The following is a 20,322-nucleotide window of genomic DNA, read 5'->3' on the forward strand; positions in this document are numbered from 1 at the left end:
GCAGCATTAATGATCACACCTAGGAAATGCTAGAAATGCAAATATATTGTTATACTGGGACATTTTCCTGCTCCTTGTTAATGCACATCCATACATTTAATGTGTACGGCATCTCAGAAGTTTGAACAGTGTTTCATCTGTTTAGAGTAACAACAGCCCAGGAAGGGAAGTAGAGTAACAACAGTCCAGGAAGGGAAGGAGATGAGACATGGAGCTTTCCAGACCCCTGCCTGCCCCTCCCAGCCTCAGGGTTCCCACCATAGAGAGGGAAGAACAAGGTGGATGTCTCTTAAACTCCACCTCTTAGACTCCAGTAGAGCACAGTACTTTCAGATTCATGGGCCTGGCTTCACGGAGAACTGTGTTTCTGCAAAGCCCCGATAGGAAGGCTGTGCTACTTGCACACCACCAGCCCTGCCTTCTCCATTGGCCTGGGTGTGCTTGGGTGTGGACGGAGGTGCAGAAAGAGGGGCCTATCTACCCTACATGCCCATGTTTCTCTGGCCAGGTGTAGGTTTTGCCCCAGTTTCATGGTGGCAGCAGCCAAAAGGAAGGTGGAGTGCAGAGGGGCTGTCTGAAGTGGAGTATGGGGTGGGGAAGCCTTGCACCCTGTTCACAAATGATGGCTTAGTTAGTGATGGATCTGGAACCTGCAATAAGAGGGTGGTGGGTGTCCGAGAGACTTCGCCATGGGAGAGGGGGATTCTGGATGGGTGGGCCAGACCCCATTTTGCATCACAAGGCCCATCAGAGAGGAGAGGCCATTTCGGGGACCCAGTTTTCACACTCAGACTTTGTACTTGCTGTTCCACCCGCCCAGCACTCTTTTCCAGGCCTCCCTATGTCTTGTTGCTTCCTTTCATTTCCTTCTCTGAACAAAGGACACCATCACAAAGAGGCTTTCCCTGACTCAGCCACCATCTCTAGAGCAGGACAAACCCTAGAAATCTCTCATTCCCAAACTTGCTTAATATTCCCACTGGTCCCCACCGGTGACCATCTATTTGTTTCTAAGATTACTGTCCCTCTCCGCCAGTAGATGCCACACAAGCCCCATAGAGCCATGCTTGGTTCGTCTTTTCACGGCCATGCCCCTGGGTTCTGGCACAGAGTGGGAGCAGCTGACCTGGCTTTGAAGGGCCACCACGGAGCCTGTCCCACCCTGGCCATTGGTATGGTCCTTGTGCATCCAGCAAGGAAGAGCCTGGGTGAGAGCTGAAGGAGCTGTTCAGGATGCTGCAATGCTTTGAGGTCTGAGTCCCTTGGCTTTGAGGCCCCCGTCTGAGGGCCACACTGAGAGCATGAGTCTTCCTCAGAGATCAGAGCTTGAGTCATCATGATGATGGGCTTTGAGAGGAGCTAGCAGGCCCTCTAGTTTTCTGACCTTGATAACCTTATGGTAGACAGGCTAAAAAGAGTACTTTCAGTCATTAGAGGCCCGGTTGGGGTGCTACTGGGTTTTTAGCTACCAACTCCCATCCTAGCGTCCATTCCCAGCCCATTTGATAGTCTCAGAAAAACTGTGGGGAGGGGCTTTTGCAAAGGGTCGGGATGTTTTCCTGGGTGAGTGGGAACTCAGAGCCCTTGAGATTCCTCTCTTCACACTATGATGCCTCTAATCCAGCAGCTGGTGCAATGGGGGACATGTTTTCTTGGGCTTTAACAGTTGAATCTGTTCTAGACTTTTATGTCCTCTGAGGTATGAGTCGTTTTTTCCAGCTTTACATTCGCAAGGTCTAGTACTAGTCGGCTTTCAATAAATGTTTCATTAAATTGAAAAATTCAGCCTTGTGGTCATATATGGGTGGGACCTTTAATTCCCTCCTGTTCTTCCTTTTCTTTAGCCTCATCTGCCCTGGGCCTACAGGTATGGGCTCTGGTGCTCCAGTCTGTACCTCCGTCTGCCCAGTCCTCTCATGTTCTCTCCTCTCTCTGCCATGTTCCCAAACTATACCCAACCACAGTCCAGCCCCTCACTCACCCCCCTGCCCTATTTCTAGCCCCACTGTGGCCAGTGGGCTCTACGGGTTGGCCTTGGTCTTGGCCTTTAGTGCCTCCAGGTCCTCAGGACCCCATCAAGCTCCTCAGCAGGTCTCATCAGCTCCCATCACCTGGGTCCTGCTTCCTCTCCAGCCTCATCCTTTGCCACTGAGTCCCAGCAAGAGCTCAGTCCCCAGGGGTCCTTAACTCCTTACTCAAATTCATCCTTCTACCTAGAAGGACCCCATCCCTGGTGACTCTCCATGGCCTAAATCCAGGGCCCCCTTCTTTGCATGGGTGGTGATCTAGTGTGCTAGCTGCCGCAATGCAACACACCAGAGACGAATTGGCTTTTAATAAAAGGGGATTTATTTTGTTAGTTCTTCAGAGGAAAGGCAGCTAAGTTTCGACTGAGGTTCTTTTCTTATGTGGGAAGGCACAAAGCGATCTTTGCTGGCCTTCTCTCCAGGCCTCTGGGTTCCCATTGTCTTTCCCTGGAGTGATTCCTTTCTGCATCTCCAAAGGCCCGGGCTGAGCTGCAAGTGCTGAGATGAGGTATGCAAAACTGCTTGGGCTGTGCTACGTTGAGCTCTCTCATTTAAGCACCAGCCAATTAAGTCAAACATCATTCATTGCAGCAGCCACGCCTCTTAGCCAACTGCAGATGTAAATCAGCAACAGATGAGGTTCACGTACCATTGGCTCATGTCTGCAGCAACAGAACTAGGTGCCTTCACCTGGCCAAGTTGACAACTGAATCTAACTATCACATATCCACCACTTGTCAACTTGGCAACTACTAGTATCACCTTAAACAATATTAAGGTGCAAAAAATTCTCTTCTGGGTGTGGACCTGTGAATCTCAAAACAAGTTGTCTCGTGCCAATATGAAAAGGAGGGACAGTCACAGGATACAGGTTTTCATTTCCATAGGGAGAAATTAGAAGAAACACAGATGTAAAACTTGTAGGGCAAGCACCACGGGATTTCAAAGTCTGAAAGTCATTCATCCTTTGGCTTTAGAAAGTGGCAGTCCTGCCAGAATGCAATATACCAGAAACAGAATGGCTTTTAAAAAGGGGAATTTAATAAGTTGCTAGTTCACAGTTCTAAGGCCAAGAAAATGTCCCAATTGAAACAAGTCTATAGAAATGTCCAATCAAAGGCATCCAGGGAAAGACACCTTGATTCAAGAAGGCAGATGCAGTTCAGGGTTTCTCTCTCAACTGAGAAGGCCCATGGCGAACACAGTCAGGGCGTCTCTCTCATCTGGAAGGGCACATGGTGAACACGGTGTCATCTGCTAGCTTTCTCTCCTGGCTTCTGGTTTCATGAAGCTCCCCGGGAGGTGTTTTCCTTCTTCATCCCCAAAGGTCACTGGCTCGCAGACTCTCTGCTTTGTGGTGCTGGAACATTCTCTGCTCTCTCCGAATCTCTCATTCTCCAAAATGTTTCCTCTTTTGTAGGACTCTAGTAAACCAACCAAGACCCACCCAAATGGGTGGAGACACATCTCCCCTAATCCAGCTTAATAACCACTCTTGGTTGGGAGATATCTCCAGGGAGATGATCTAATTACAGATTCAAATGTACAGTATTGAATAGGGATTATTCTGCCATTTTATGAAATGGGATTTTGATTAAAACATGGCTTTTCTAGGGTCCATGCATCCTTTCAAACCAGCACAGATGGCTTCTCCCCACTCTTCAGTTCACTGCACCTCCAGCGAGACCTTTCTCCGAATTGAATTTGATAGTTTGGTCCCTTCATTTACTGTCGGACTCATCTATCTCCTTCTTTGTTTGATTCACAGCACTTATTATAACTCAGTAATTCAGTGTGGTGGTCTGCATCCTTATCTTTTCTATCCCCCTACAGGGTGCTGATGAGCCCCTGGGTTCACAGCTCTCTATCTGCCTCTGGAGTGGTTCCGGCACACTGGAGGAAGTGGGCAAAGATTAGCTAAGGCCTGTGTTGTGCAGCCCCCCAAGTCCGAGCAGGTGCACTCACCCTCCTCTCTGCATTGCCCCCTTACCTGGCAATGCACTCCACCCTGTCACCATTTCCCACCCAGGGGCTCTCTGCCCTGGCACACATCATCTGCCTGCTTAGCCAGCACCCAACGCTCCGCCTGGGGCAAAGCAGGGGCCGAATCAGTGCCCGTGGGATGAACTGTCCCAGGAGCGGTGGGAAATAGTGCAGATGAGCTAGGAAGGGGTTGGGTGTTGTGGGTTCTCTGGGTCACAAATGAGCCCATTGCTGCCTATTTATTAAACCGCTGCTACTTGGCAGGCAACCAAATAAAGACAACCCTCGTTTAGGACCCTGTTTGGCGGTGGGGGCAGGGGGCTGCCAATGGATTAAGCCATGCTCTCATCTGGTTCAAAATATTCCGGACTGACCATTTTTTACATACCAGGATCAGAAAGAAAAAGTGGAAGAGTAGCTTTGGCCGTCACCTGCTCTTTCTTTTCCTTCTGGCATCTGGAAAGCCCAGGAAGGAGGCAAATGTGTTCTTGGCAGGCAAACCTGTGCTTCCATCACTGCTTTGCTGGATGACCCTGGCAGGGACAAAGCCTCTCTCTTTGAGCCCTCCTCCCTGCCCTCTCCTTTTCCATCTGGGGACGCCCCTGCTGCTCCTGCCCCCATCTAGGCTGGTATCTTTCTTCTCTGCTTTCCCCCCACTACTGCCTTCAGCCGCGATCCCTGCCTGCCCCTCCCTCCCTAGGGCTGCTCCCACCCTGCCCTTCCTAAGGAATCCCAACCCCGTGCTGGTTTGCCCCTGGGAAGACTCCAGGCAGCTCTGTTCCTGGGTAGCAGCCCCGCTGGCTGCTGCTGCTGCTGCATTTCTGCCCCTCTGTCCCTATTCTATTTCTGGCACATTCGCTATTTAACTCTCAAAGTTTTAAACCTTACATGCTTCTTACAATTATTTGTTTAGTTCTTTATTTTAAAACCAGCTCTCCCTCTGGGCCTCTGGATTGGAGGATGCCCCCCAGACTTAGTAGAAGCCTCATTCAGAGGCAGAGTTTACTAATTTCCGGGGGGGAGGAGGAGGTTGCTGGCACATGATCCCCAGGAGGGGCTGCCTGGGGCCCGTGGCTTCTCTGAACACTGCCTGAGAATGCAGACCGTGATCGGAAGCCCGGCTGGCATTGCTCTATGCATCCCCTCTGGCATGTGAGGTCCTGATTCTCTTCTCAGCGCTTCCCTCCCTCTCACCATCTTCTGAGGATGTCCATGGAAGGCAGAGTCGGGATGGTGCCCTCCATTCTCTTCTGAAGCTTGGAGATGTTTGGTGCCATAAACAGTGGCCACAGTCCTGAGCTGTCTGTGCTCCTTGCTTAAACTTCAGAGTGAGAGGGAATGCAGGTGGGAAGATGTGCAGTAGCTGTTTGATTCTAGGTGAGCAGTCTGGGAAGTCAGGGAGCCAAGGATGACTGCTGGTTGACAAATGCCAGAGCTTATTTTAGGGCTGCAACTTTTAAAGTCGTTGCGATATACCAGCCTCTTTCAAATTACCAGTGAAAAATTTGGAGAAAAAGAAGAGTAAGAAGCAAAAACAGAAAATAAGGGATGGGGGCAAGCTTTTGCATTTGTTGTCAAGGCACTTTGCCTTCTTGGTCTAAATTTAGATCTCTTCCCTCCTGGAGTGTTTTCTCTCCCCCTCCCCAACTTTGTCTAAGCATGCAAGGTATTTGTGTCCTTTCTGGTCCCGTGTTATGAAAGATAACTTGAATTAGTCTCAATATCGGAAATTTGATGTTACTGGAAAATGCATCTTAACTTATCTTCACTCAAGTCCAGACTAACAGGCATGACAGAGGGACTGGCTTATGGAGAAGTCCCTGGATGGAGGTTACCAACTCCATGGGCTCTGACAGTCTGGGCTCTCTCTTAGAGGCTGACCACAGCACTGGTCATCTTCTAGAACCCCACATCCATACCTCTGACTCTACACAGATCATTCCACCTATCTATCTCTTGTTAATGATTTATACCTGGAAAATGCTAGAAAGACAGACAACTCCCTATCAGGATCCCCGGGCTTTGGGCCACAGCTTCTGACCCCTTCTAGTTTAGTTCAAATTGTCTTTGCAGGCACGGTCTCAGTGACAGTTTCCATTTTGTTGGGTGGCCTGCCTAGCAGGGTGCCCGGCCGGCTATGGTTTCGTTGAATGGATGGGAGCTTTGCCATGAGTCTTGACTCCCACGTGGAGCTCTCTGGTTTTACCTGTCTGCCCTCAGCCAGACGGTTGCCTGGCGAACCTCAATGTCCTCATCTGCAAAACAGAGCTCATGTAAGGGACAAAATAAGTCTTGAGTACCTGGTGCATGTGGGTAAGCGACATAGTTTAGAGTTTACTTCTGCTTTGCAAGCCTGAGGAGGGGGTAGCACTATAGAAGGAAGTAGCCCCCCGCACCCTCCACCCCTGCCATCTCATTGTCCTGTCCCTACTGAGGGGATTGTGCAGCCTCAGGGAATTGTCTCACCTTGCTTGGCCTCTCTTGTAAGGCAACAGATTAGAACACAACAGAGTTTTCTTTCCTGGGATTCCAGGAGCAGCTTCAGGGGACCTGTGGCCCTCTTTAGCAAAAGTTTGTTTGTATCCAGTTTTCTGGAACTTGTTCCGGGTTCTATCAGATTCTGAAAAGTTTTTCTCATCTCTGCAGCATGAGAGATAAAAAAAAAAGAAAGCAAAACAGGCTGGATCCAATGCCCAGTGGGGTTAGTGGCTCCAGACATGGTTGTAAATTTGTTTTCAACAGTTGCCATTAAGAAGGAGCAGATTTCTCAGGCAAATCTTAATGAGAGGATGTGGCAACTTTTGGCTTGAATTCCTGCCGGGCCATGGGTGGTGGAGAGGAGGTATGGCCCCCCACTCCAGCAGGAGCCCCCACTCTCTATTACGTGAGCATATGAAGGACCAGCAGGGCCTTTCCAGCCACGGGGGTTTGCCAGCTGCGTGCTGGATGATGTGGGCCCTCTCTTCCTCTGACTTTCTCGTAAGGGCTTTGCCAGTGAATGGAGACCCTTCAGGAAGAGGGAAACCAGGCTGTTCCTGGATTATGTGATTTATGTGGGAAGATAAATGCCCATCCCAGGAAGGGTCCAATGGTGTGGACATGAAAAGACACGTGGCACCGTGGTCTATTTCCTCAGATTATTTCCAAGGAATTAGTCCCTCGGATTATTTCCTAGGACAGAATTTCTCTGTTGTGAAGTGTGGGCATTTTAAGATTCCTGGGAGGTGTTAGGACTGAGTATGAGAAGCTGAAAGCTGGGTAACATCCTGGCACAAAACAAAGGGAGTCCCAGCAGATTCCCAGGGAATGTATGGAGGGTGGACCAGGGAGCGTATGGAGGGTGGACCCGCCTGCCTGCCACTGTCACCCAGATACCCTGCAGGGGCAACTCAGAGGTCTGTGACAACTGCCACACGGTGCTTATGGTCCCTCTGGCTGACCCCTTGTCTGGACCCTCTGGGCTACTGAAAACTCACTACTTCTAGCTGGTTCTGACTGCATTTCAGTAGATATGAGCTATTTTACTTATTATTATTATTATTATTTTTGGTTAATAATAAAATTTTGAAAAGCAAAACTAGGAATGTATGCCGTGGTCTGGCTGGAACTCTCTCCCAGGGAAGTTTTGCTTTAACCACACGCCTGGCAGATCCAGGCTGCGGCTACCTCCTGGCCAGGCTTCCAGGGGTCCGTCTGCACTTGATTTTCCATAAAGAGAAAAGAAAATCAATCACCACCACTACCAAAGTAAATGAAAGCTCACTGAAAAATAAAGCAGAACTGCAAACTTCATTGTGATTCTAGATTCAGCTGAGCAGATAGCATTTTTTGCCAAATCAACATTCCATTCCCAGGAGGAACAGGCCGTGAGAAGACCAGGACTGTCACCTGGTACCATCTCCTTCCCTGATGAGTGACCCCTGTAATCCCTCCCAGCACGTGCCCGCCTGGTCCCTGCCCACCTCCACCTCTGGAGGCAGCGGAAGGTGCACAGAGCTCCCTCCCGCAGGCTCCCCTGGAAGGACACAAAGCCCAGGAACCTCCCCAACCTCAGCCTTGCGATTTGCACAGAGGGGACACAGAGCTCGATTATCCCAGCACAGGGATGCCAAAGGCACAACCTTCCTTAGGAAATAGGCCTGGAGAACACCACACCGTGATGACAGAGAAACACTTCTTCGTGCTTCAGGGTGGGCACATTTGTGGATCAACTTCCTGGGAAGAAAATTCATCCCACAGAAGTTTCCTTCCCTGGTCTCCCATTGCTGCTGGTCTGACCGGCTCCAGGTGCTCACACTGCAGAGCAAAGGAGTGCTGGAAGAATCTAAGGCAATTCCTTGGAAGAAAAGAAACATCCCTGGTAACTAGGCAAAGAGATAAATTTTCCTTTGTCAGTCTACATGATTGCTCTGTTCTCAGGAAGTGAAAGTTTCAAGATTATTTAATTTTTTTTTTTAGAAAAAAGAAATATCTCTCTTACTTTCTAAGTTGAATTTAGAGTTCAGGCACTCAACCCATTGATTCATTCCTTACTCATATGTGAAGCACTTGATCTGTTCCTGTCAATGTTCCAAGCATGAAGGAAAAAAGACCAGAGACATAATCCCCAAGTTCAAAGAGCTCAGTGAGAAAGACAGCTAATAAATAGGTACATTTTCATACTATTTGTGGAGTGCCATAAAACAGGGGTCTGTAGGAGCCTGAAGAAGATTTCACACTGTCTGAGAAATCAGGGTAGGCTTCACTGAGGAGATGCCACTAAACTGGGTTGGGAAGGATGGGTAGGAGTCTGCCTGGCAAGGAAAAGACACCATCACAGTGGTAACAGCAGAGGCAATGTCAAGGAATTAGGAAAAGAAAATGCTGGGGTATTGCAGCAAGAGGTAGTCCTTTGAGGTAAGAGAATAAGGCTTAAGAGGTGGGAAATACAGGGCATGAATGTGGAAAAGGAGGTGGGATTAGGTTGAGAAACACCTTGTAGAACCAAGAAGAGACTTTAAGCTGGGAAATCACATGAATGGATCTATCTCATCCAGTGACATCTATGGTCAGAATGAGCAAGACCATTTGTGAATGTGCAGAATGCAATAAACAGGGAATTTATGATCTGGTGCAGAAAGAGCCTACTCCCAGAGGGAGCCTCTTCAGAGGTTGTGTGGATTATGCGCCCTCAGGAGCAGAGCTGGTAGCTTGGGTGAGAGTCCACAGGGAATCAAACTAGAACTCAGCTGACGGTGGAGATTCCAGGCAGCCTGATTGCCTGGTGAGAAGCAGAGAGCTCTGCACTGGGGAATCAGGCCATAGGGCCTGGGCTGAGACAACTAACATCTTGGCAGCAACTTTCTGCTCCAGTGTTTTAGAATTCTGAGATGCAGAAGACGACAAGGTGCTGAGCACATGGCCCCTGGACATACCCTCACTGTGATGAGCATGTAAGAGGAACAGAGAGGAGACTCAAGCATGTGACAGGTGTTTACTCTCTGAGATTTCTCTGATTTGGGCTCTACGGTAGTGCATGAGGTACTGTCAGTATGAATTAAGTGCTGAAAAGGATTCTCTGATAATCATAGCATCCTTTAGTTGCTTGTGGTATTTTATCGCTGCTATTGAGTGTCACCCAGGCCCTGTGCTGGGGATCTACTAGCTCCATCAGTGGAGGAGGTAGGGCTGGTTGGCCCATTTTGCATGAGCTGAGAAAGCGATGCTGGCTGAGAGCATATAGCTAGTAAGTGATGGAGGCAGGGCCCAAATTCAAATCTAAACCCAACCCCAACCCTATCCCTCACCCTGCTTTGCATCTCAAATGGAGGCTCTGTTTGCAGCTTCTCTTTATTCCCCTCCAGGAAAACTGAAGCCCCATGAAACAATGTCTTCAAAACCAGTGTGGGGCGGTTCGACGGTGGCTCCGTGGCAGAATTCTTACCTGCCATGCCGGAGACCCAGGTTCGATTTTTTTTGCCAATGCAAAAAAAAAAAAAAAAAAATCAGTGTGGATGGCACAGACAATTTATATGAGTGTCTTCACCAGACCAGACGCTGCTCAAAATAAGTTAAACAGAAATATCTCTCTGTGTCCTCAGATCCCTGTAAATAGAGACCATCTCTTGTGAAAATGAACTGATACAGTGTGTCCACAGAAACTGAAAAGAAACAAAGAGAAAAAAATTAAAATGTGGGAGAATTCAACACTGAAAAAAATGAAAAGAAATAAGGCTGTGGTTATTAGAACTCTAACAAAACAATAGAGTGGTGGCTGCCCCCTCTGCTGATGGCGGGGTGGGGTCAAGGGAGGGCCAGTCCTCTTGTCTGTGCCACTGGCCCAGTGGTCCAAGAAGGGTGCAGGGATAGGGTATGGGATGGATTTTGGAAATCAGCTTTCAGGTGGTTGGGGGATGGGGTCATGAGTAGGGTAATTCTGGGAATGCATATCTGAACTGAGTTGGTAATTCAAGATGAAAGGAGAAGAGAGAACAAAATAAAGAGCAAGGAAGGTGTTTAAGGAACCAGGGAATCCACACAGGGAAGGACTGAGTGGTCTCCAGAGATGAAATGCAACAAGCGTCTGCTTATGGTTTTCCAAGCTCACACTGGCTTAAATTTTTTTAAAAAGGGAGAGGGGGAGTAGTATGTTTGCCTCCTGTTATACTGGAAGCTCTGTGTACCTCTGGATTTTGGGCACAACTGGGTTAAGGTGCTCAGATGGTGAATCTTGTCTTTATTCTCTTTGGCACTGAAAAAAGAGAAGATGATTTTTTTTTTTTACCAGAAGAAGGGATGTGTGGAAGGCTAAAGCAATAGTGGGTGAGCTGGACTTTTAAAATAGAACCAGGAAGGCAACAGTCATTGATATGCAGAACCGAGAGGGAGGAATAGATAGTAATGGTCTCAGAGTACCGCATTTTTGCAATGTGCACCAGGCTGAGCTACCCAGCCCTTCTCTCCCAACTCTACTTGAAGTGTGATAGACTCAGTGCCTTCCTGGCATTAAACTCAAGATTCAAAATCTGTGAGCATTTTTGCTACATGTCACTTAAAACTGTAAGCTCAAACACTTTAGATGAGCATTCAAGGCCCACTATCTGTTCCAAACTCCTTTCCAGGTATACTTCATTCCCTCCATGGAGATAGGTGGTAACCACTGCAACTGAATGGCCCAGGATGAGAATCCAGCTTCTTCCATTTAATAATGGATGACCTTCAGCAATGCCCTGGCCTTGGGTTTCCATTCTGTGAAAGGGGACAGCAACTCCGAGCACATCAGATCATTCTGGGATTCCAGGTGACTGAATAGGTAGATAATTTGGCTCAGAGCTGCTGTGTGATCTTGATAAGTTCTAATTGACTTCATGAATGAATCAATTCTGACAAGGAGAGCCCCCAACCTTGGATGGCTCAGTGGTTTTTCTTACTTATCTGTCAGCCTTGTCAGTGTGTTCCAGGGAATGGTTTGCAGTAATATCCTCAAAGAACTGGTCTTGGACAACCAGGACTCAGTGGCATATGTGAGTGAAGCAGTTTTATGTTCTCTCAACCCCCCATGTTTGGCTAACCCCCCCCCCCCTTTCCTTTTCCTCAACAAACTTGAGCAAATCTTGTAACTTCCTGTTCACTTTCAGTAACTCCCCAAGTCTAGTCCGGTTTGTTCCAGTATAAAAGGTCAATCATAATCTCACAGTAAGCTGTCTGCTTCCCATTCACTTGTGATGCTAAACCACTGTCCTGAGGAGGCTGGGTAGGGAAGGGGGGTGGCCCCTTCCCTCCTCCTCTTTCTTTTTTTGGAGGATTGGGGTAAGGACGAAGGGGACAGTGAGGGGCAATACTCCCCTACTCTGTGCCTGCAGGAGTGAACTTTTCTTGGCTGGCTTGACCATTGATACTTCTCTGTGCTTCAGGCATCTGCATGCAATTCTTCAATGGTGTTTCCTCACTGCAGAGTTATCTAAGGTCGGAGATCTCTTTGGATAGATAGCTCTTCCCTGCCCCTTCAGCCCTTGCCCCAGCAGTTCCCCTCAAGGCTTTTCACAGCTGGAGTCTTCTTGTTGTGCAAGCAGCCACCTTGGCTTGGTACCAACCCAATCCCTGAAGCCTAGCTTCATGATGGTGCCCATTTGACACCTGGACAACTCTCCCATCCTTGCTGCACCACATCATGAGAGTGCAGGCTGTCACACAACTGTCTCCTCCCCTGCCTCTCCACTGACATCTTTCTCCCTTCTCCCTTATGTCCACAGGTTGGAGCAGACGTAGTCATGGGACAAAGGCAAGGTGAGGGAGGTGGGTGTAAGTCAGTTCATGAAATCTATGAGAAGGAGTCTAGGCTTTATTCAAAAGCAGTGAAGGGCTCCTGCAGGAATCTTCTTGTGAGTCTAAAGATTATATTTGTGCTTTCGATGTATCATACAGTTACTGTGAGGATGTGCAGAGAGCCATGGAAAGGGGCAAGTCTGAGGGCTTGAGCCACTTCCAAGGCTGTTGGCTGCAGACATCCAAAGACTGATGGAAGATTTTCCCTGCTCCTCCATACTTGATTTCTGAAAGTGGGCTCCTTCTCATTCTTCAAATCTCAGTTCAAATGTCCCCAAAAGGAAAATTTTCCTTTTGCAAATCATAAACATCGTCCTACAAGACCAACTCTTACTCCACACCTTGTTTCATTCTGTTGAAATCAATTATCACCCTCTGTGCTGGTTTGAATCTGTTTTTACCCCAGAAAAGCCATGCTCTTTAATCCTCATTCAATATTGCTGGGTGGGAGCTTTTTGATTGTTTCCATGGGGAGGTGGCCCACCCAATTGTGGGTGGTGACTTTTGATTAGATGGTGTCTATGGAGATGTGTCTCTACCCCATTCAAGATGGAGTTGCTTACTGGAGCCCTTTAAGAGAGAACCACTTTGGAAAAAGCTAGAGAGCCACCAGAACCAACAGAGCCAACAAAACGTACAGAGGCGCAGGGAAGCCATTGAAGATTCTTGGAGAAAAAGCAAGCAGACATCACCATTGCCTTTCCAGCTGAGAGAGAAACTCTGAACATCATTGGCCTTCTTGAAGTAGGGTATCCTTCCCTGGGTGCCTTACCTTGGATATTTTCATAGCCTTAGAACTGTAAACTTGCAACTTAATTTCCCCTTTTAAAAAGCCATTTTATTTCTGGTATATCACATTCCAGCAGCTTGCAAAGTAGAACACCCTCCAAAAACATCTTGGGTTTTTACTAATTTACTTTTTCTCTCCACTCCTGGAAAGGAAGCTCCATTGAGGCAGTGATGTACACTTTAATTAGAATATTGTCTGGCACATAAATGGACTTCAAATATTCAATCAATTAATTAATCAAGGATTCCATGTATCATGTAGAGTAGTGAACTCAGTGATGGCTTAAGGTGGGAATGTCTTTTCAAGTTCTTTGAAACCCAATTTAAGAAATCTTTACTGTTTCGAGAACAGGCATCCATCTCCAATTTCAGCCACAGTTAATAGCAACTGGTAGAAAAACACAACTGACATCTGTCTTCTTAGGGAAAGAGAAAAGAATAATTGAAATATTTTTAAAACTTTATAGCACAAAGAAGGAGTCTAGGAAAGCACCTTTTTCATTCTCCTTGAGTCTCCACCTTCAGTCAAATTAACTCTTCTGTGTGCTGGCAGTGTAGGGATTGAATTAATTCCTCTTAAATAGTTGGGATGTCTGAGGAAGGAAGACATAAGGACTGCTGGTTAGAAAGACCAGAGATTCCAAACTGATTAAATTCTCCTCTTTTCTCCCCTCCTGCAAAGCATTCAATCAAATACTTCCATTCCATAGAGTGAAAGAGACCAATCCTCTCTGGTTGAGGGAAAAGAACACAGAATTTAGAATCAGGGGTCCCTCAATTTGGCTCATATTGCATTCTCTGGGTTAGCTTTTTTTTTTTTTCAGAAAAAAGAAGATTTTTCTCACTCAAAAATCTGCTCAGCTGTGGATTTGAATTAAAGGGCATTCACTCATTCATTCATTCACTCAGTCTTTATTAAACATAAGCTCTGTGGCAGCTGTCCTGGGCAGAGGAGGGCCAGGGGTGCACAAGGCTTGCCCTCAGGAACCTCAGGGTGGCCTTTACTCCAAGGAACCCAGTTGATTAAGGGAATTAAGGTATGTGGAAGTGCCTGGTACAGTGCAGGGAAGGTGACAAGGTACAGAGTATATGTCTCTCTCCCTCTCCTGTCCTTACCCAGGCCTGAATTCCAGCCTTCTCTCTGTGGCACACTAGCCATGGAACCTGGAACAGATCACTTAGCCTCCATGAGTCTTTCCTTCCTTATGTATAAAAGGGGACATGATATTGGCTGCCTTAAAGTAGATTGGCAAGGCCATTGAATGAGGCTACCTGTGTAACTCACCTGGCTGCTGAGGGATCTGATTGAAAAATGTTGAAAGGATTCTCAGCCACTCCGTGCACTGTACTCTCCCTGGTTCTTTTGCTGCTGGTGTAACTTCTTCTTCAGCATCTCCTCCTCCTTCTCCTCTTTTTTTAACCCTGCCATTTTATTATTTAGTTTCTGTTTGTTCATTCTCATTTCTCTGTCCCATTCCTTGCCTTCTTGTGTGTGGCTTGAATATTTTTTAGAATGGCACTTTTATTTATCTATAGTTTATTGGAACATATCTATGTGATAACACATATTTTGTGGTTTCTCAAGGTATTGGCACATACATACTAACTTATGCTGTCGACATTTTATCATTTTGTGTAGAGTGAAAAACTCTTATCTCCATTTGAATCCCTTTATGCTTCCTTCCCCACCTCTAAAAATACAAACATCTTAAGTATTTCTTCTGTCTACACTGAGCAAGACATCAGATGAAGTTATAATTTTTACTTGAATCAAGAAATAAGTTTTAAAAAATTATGGAAGGATAGTCTATTATATTTACCCCTATTTTTACCCATTCTATTGTTCCTCTTTGGTCCTAACGTTCCAGTCCCCTTCTTCTATCATTTTCTTTCTATTGTAGAGAAATTCCTTGGCCATTCTTTTAGGTTGGTTCTGCTGGCAATGAATTTTCTTAATTTTTCTTCCTCTGAGGATGCCTTTATTTTCCTCACTACGATATTTTTGCTGGGTATAGAATTTGGTTGACCTCTCTTTTTCATTTCAGTGCTTGAAAAATGTATGCTACTTTCTGGCTTCTTAGTTTCAGATAAGGAAGTAATTTGAATTGTTTGTCCCCCATAGATAATGTGCCATTTTTCTTCTAGACTCTTTCAAGATTTTGTCTTTCTCTTTAGTTTTCAGAAGAGTGACCATGATGTGTCTTGACAGGGATTTCTGTAGGTTTCTCCTGTTCAGGGTTGGCTTAACTTCTTGAATCTGTAGTTTCATGCCTTTCTGAAAATTTGAGAAAATTTCAGCTATTATTTCTTTGAATATTTTTTCATCCCCATGCTTTTTCTTCTCTCTTACTGGGACTCTGAGGGTAGGAACTGTAGAGCCTTTGATTATTGTCCCACAGGTCCCTGAGACTGCTCATTTTTGCATGTGTGTGCTTTTATTTTCTCTTTGCTGTTTAGATCCTGTAATTTCTATTCCTTTGTTTATGAGTTCACAGATTCTTTCCTTTGTTGTCTTTAATCTACTACAGAGCCATCTAGTCAACTTGTTATTTATGCTTCAGTTTTATAATTTCCCTTTGAGTCTTCATTCTATTTTCTATTTCTTTGTTGGCATTTTCTATTTGCTTTTATTTGTTTCTATGGTCGCTGTTTTCAAATCCTTACAAAAGAATTCCAGCTTCTGAGTCATCCCAGTGTTGGTATGTTGGTTGACTTTTCTCATCCAAGTTGTGATAGCTTCGGTCCGTGCATAATGAGTCATTTTTTTTTTTTGTATGCTAGACATTTAAAGCTGTATGTTTTGAGACTCTGGACCCTATCTCATCTTCTTACATGACAGGCAGTTACGTTCTTTAGGTATAGCGGTGGGTCTGTGTGGGGTGGATTTTCCACTCCCTACTGGTTGTGCTGTCCTCGCCCCAGCAAAATCCCCAGTGGTTTAATAGGTAAGAGCACAGCACAGAGAGTTTTCCACTTAAAAATCACATGTGTCTAATAGGTCACAGGAAGAAGACCAAAGAACCAGAAGAACTGTAAGCATGGTGCTTCTATCACAAAGAATAGTTGTTGAACATAAAGTTGAACAGGTTTCAGAGAGGAACTACTCTCCATCTTCTAACCTTATGGTCCCCTCTTCTCGCTCTGCACACTTGCCCAGGCATCCACCACTAGTGCCAATGCCCTCTAGATGCAAGTCACCAGCACCGATTTTTCTTCTAAGCTCGAGAATCAAATGTCCACCTGTCTTTGACCTCTCTCTCTATCTGGATGTCCCACAGGTGCCCTGAAATGATCTCAGGGTTTCTGACCTGCAACCCCACCCCCACCTCCACCCCTATGTTTCCTTCCTCTGTTACTAGCATGCAGATGTCCAAGCTGGAAATCTGGGCTTCCTTCTAGAAGCTCTCTTCTCTCCTTTCCCCAGTCCTCTGCAGTCACCTGGAAACTGCAGCTGGACCACTTTGTCCACAGTCATCCTAAAGATTGTAGCACAATCCTCAGTGGTCCCTCTAATCCATCCTTGTCATGAGGGCTTCATAAGTCACATCACTCTACACCACTCCCATATGCGAAAATGTCCACTGGTCCCCCGGGGTCTCCAGGCAAAGTCTTTACCCTTTCTCCAAGTCTTCACACAATTCTCTAGACTTTTTTTAACCTAATGTTTTCCTCAAACTTGAGTACTTCCTTTCCCACCTTTGCTCCCTCCTGCTCTAGCTTGACTTTTATTGCCCCCTTCACCCACTACTTCAAAATACTTTGCTTCTTCTCATCCCATGAGAGATATAGGAAGGGAGGCGGGCTATTACTGATGAGAGCCACACTTGCCCACCAACCTACTGCCCAGCCATTTGTCCAGGCTTGGCTCAGGCAGTGCCTCCTCCAGGAAGCCCACCCTGACCTTCCAGGCCTGACCTAGACGTTTGCCCTCATGACTCCCAGGGCATGGGAACCTTCTCTCAATCAGTGTCTTATACCACAGGACTGGCATATATGTATTTAGGGCATGGCTGAAAGAGGAACTAAAACAGCATGGTCCTCAAAATCCAGACGTGGCCATCATCAACCAAGGAGCAGCTCAGATGGACAAGCCTTTGCCTGGCTATCCTTTTGTGACAACAATGACAAAATTCAGCTTTATAGAAGATCCTCACACTCATTGTCTCATATTGTCTCCTCCACAGATGAAGGAATATTGTTCCCATTTTACAAGTGACAAACTAAGGACTGGAAAAGAATAAAGCGTGCCTTGAGATTTTGCTAGAGGCATACCCTGTTCTAACTTCTTTACCTGTAGTGACTCATTTTGTCCTCCCAATAAGCCTGTGACATGGCAATTATCCTCATGCCATAAATGCAGGCCCGAGGCCAGAGAGGTTAAGTAATTCCTCCAGTGTGCCCAGCTCGTAAATGGCGGGATTTGCATGCAAGAATTTGGATTAAGAAGCTTACTTGTTAACATGCTGGCTGTCCCCCACGAAGTCAAGTACCCACAATGGTGACAAGGTGACTTTGCTCTAAGGCACACAGAGCACCTATTTTGAATCCAGCGCTCAGGCCCTCTGGCTCTTCCCTGGCAAGAGTTCCTTTCTGGACAAATGAGCTCAGCCAAACTCCCAGTTCTCCTTGCCCTCATTGGGACACAGCTTGTGCAGTTTGCATCAGAGATGACTCTGGAGGGCTGCAGCCGAGCTCCCAGCCAAGTCGGTGAGAGAGACACACAACTCAGAGGTCTGGACACAGCCATAGCACTCTTCGATGACCCCGCCAGATCCCTGGCAGAGCATTGTCCTTCGCCCCAGCAACCCACTGGCAGTGCCTTGGTCCCCCTGTCCCCACCCACATGGGTAGCAACCTGACCTTCTGGGCGACAGAGCCTGTCCTCTACCCAGGCTGCCCTAGCAATGCACCGGGACTCATTTTCTCTCTCTAAATTGCTTTCTGTTCAGGGTTTGTCCTTCCTCCCTTCTCGGGTCCCTGAATAGTTAATGCGGGTTACCATGGTGATGGGCTGGCTTACGGAAGGAACTCAGCTCAGTAAATTAATTGCCGGACTTTGGCAGAGCTAACAGCAGAGCTCTGCATCTCTAGGTCAGGGGTGCAGGCCACATCATGTCAGCCTTGAAGCCGAGCCCTGGAAACTGCCCAGGGCTTGGTGGCAGAGAGATGGGATGCCGGTGCTTCATGCTGGCTGGGGCTGCAAGCTGGGGTGGGCTGGGGAGGTATGGCAGGGGGCTGCCAACTGTCTCACTCTGCTGAGCATCAAAGTGTGTGCCAGGGTCTTGCTGTGTACTTTCCAGCCATAATTCCATGGAACACTCATGACATCTCTGGGACGGAGTGGAGGTCATCCCCGTTTTCCCAGCAAGGGAACCAAGTGTAAGAAATAGTCATCCATGCCACAAGGAGCAAAGCCAGGATTCCTCCCTCAGTGGACACTCCATTTACTCCTGCCTGGAAGGCCATTCTCCCTTCTCTGGGTATTATCTCAACGAGTCTTGACCTTTTGCTTTTGTTGTTTGTTTTAGTTTGCCAGGGCGGCTATGACCCGTAGCCCATAGAGGATGGGCTTAAATGACAGGGCTGTCATGTCTCAGTTTGGAGGCTGGACATTCCACACCGAGGTCCTGGTAGGGCTGGCTTTCGCCCAGGCTCTGCGGTATCTCAGCAAGCCTCCATCGTTGAGCCAGGTCTCTACTTGTGTCTGTTCCTCTTATTTCCGCTGATCTCCAACCTCCCCTGACGTCAGCCACACAGCTAGAGGTCCACCCTGATTCAATCTGTCCTCATCGCGATTGAATCCTATTTACAAGTGGGTGTCCTTCCCCGAAGGCCAGGGGTTAGTAAATTAATGGTGGGGACACGAGCCCATTCCCTATAAGCCCCTTGCCTCTCTGCCCTGCGAGTTGCACGACGCATATTTTGGTTTCTGACCATGTCTTTTGTTTCTTTCCCTCATTGTTTCTGTGCTTAAGAAATCAGTGTTGCTACCACCGGACTCTACACACCCTGAGAGAAGCTACAGGTCTGGATGGAGGCGAGTGTGGGCCAGCAGCCAGGCTGCCTGGGCTCACACCTGGCCCTTAGGTGTGGAATTGTTGGTGAGTAGCTTAACCTGGTGTGCCTCAGTTTCCTATTTTCTGTAAATGGCACAAATGATACCTTGTTTTAGAGTTGATGCATCCTGGTGTATGAAGCCCTTAGGGGAGTACCTGGCACTTAGTGAAGTCACGGCACCTGTTCATTGTAGTGCTGGAAAGTAGAAGGTGCACGGGCTTCGTGTCACACACACCCAAGTCCAAATTGATCTCCCGCAGGATTGCAGTGTGTGCTTGGGGAAGGTACCTGTGCTCTCCAATCCTCCCTGTTCAGCACAGGTGATGTAGGGACCTGACCTTGCAGGTGTGCTGTGATCCTACAGAGGATGCTGGTAAAGGCAACTTGCTCACACACACAGTCACACCTATTGTCCCCAACCTTTTTCTGACACAGCCAGGAACTGACACCACAGGCTTTCAACTCAGCAAACAGCCACTGGGCCCAGCCTGGATGGAATCCCCAGGCTGGGACAGTGGGTGATGGTGCTTGGGACTGACCCTGTCTGGAAGCAGCAGGCCCTGCACCACTGTTCTAGTTTGCTAGCTGCCAGAATGCAGTATACCAGAAATGGAATGGCTTTCAAAAAGGAGAATTCAACGAGTTGCTAGTTTACAGTTCTAAGGCCGAGAAAATGTCCCAATTGAAACAAGTCTATCGAAATGTCAAATCTAAGGCATCCAGGGAAAGATACCTTGGTTCAAAAAGGCTGATGAAGTTCAGGGTTTCTCTCTCAAGTGAGAAGGCACATGGCGAACACAGTCAGAGTTTCTCTCTCATCTGGAAGGGCACATGGTGAACACAGTGTCATCTGCTAGCTTTCTCTCCTGGCTTCCTTTTCATGAAACTCCCCGGAAGGTGTTTTCCTTCTTCATCTCCAAAGGTCGCTGGCTGATGGACTCTCTGCTTCATGGTGCTGCAGTATCTTCTGCTCTCTCTGAATCTCCCATCCTCCAAAACGTTTCCTCTTTTATAAGACTCCAATAAACCAATCAAGACCCACCCAAATGGGTGAAGACATGTTGTCACCTAATCCATCTTAACAACCACTCTTGACTAAATCACATCTCCAGGGAGATGATCTGATTACAGTTTCAAACATGCAGTATTGAATAGGGATTAT

The sequence above is a fragment of the Tamandua tetradactyla genome, chromosome 6 (genome assembly GCF_023851605.1).
Source record: "Tamandua tetradactyla isolate mTamTet1 chromosome 6, mTamTet1.pri, whole genome shotgun sequence".
Lineage (NCBI taxonomy): Eukaryota > Metazoa > Chordata > Mammalia > Pilosa > Myrmecophagidae > Tamandua > Tamandua tetradactyla.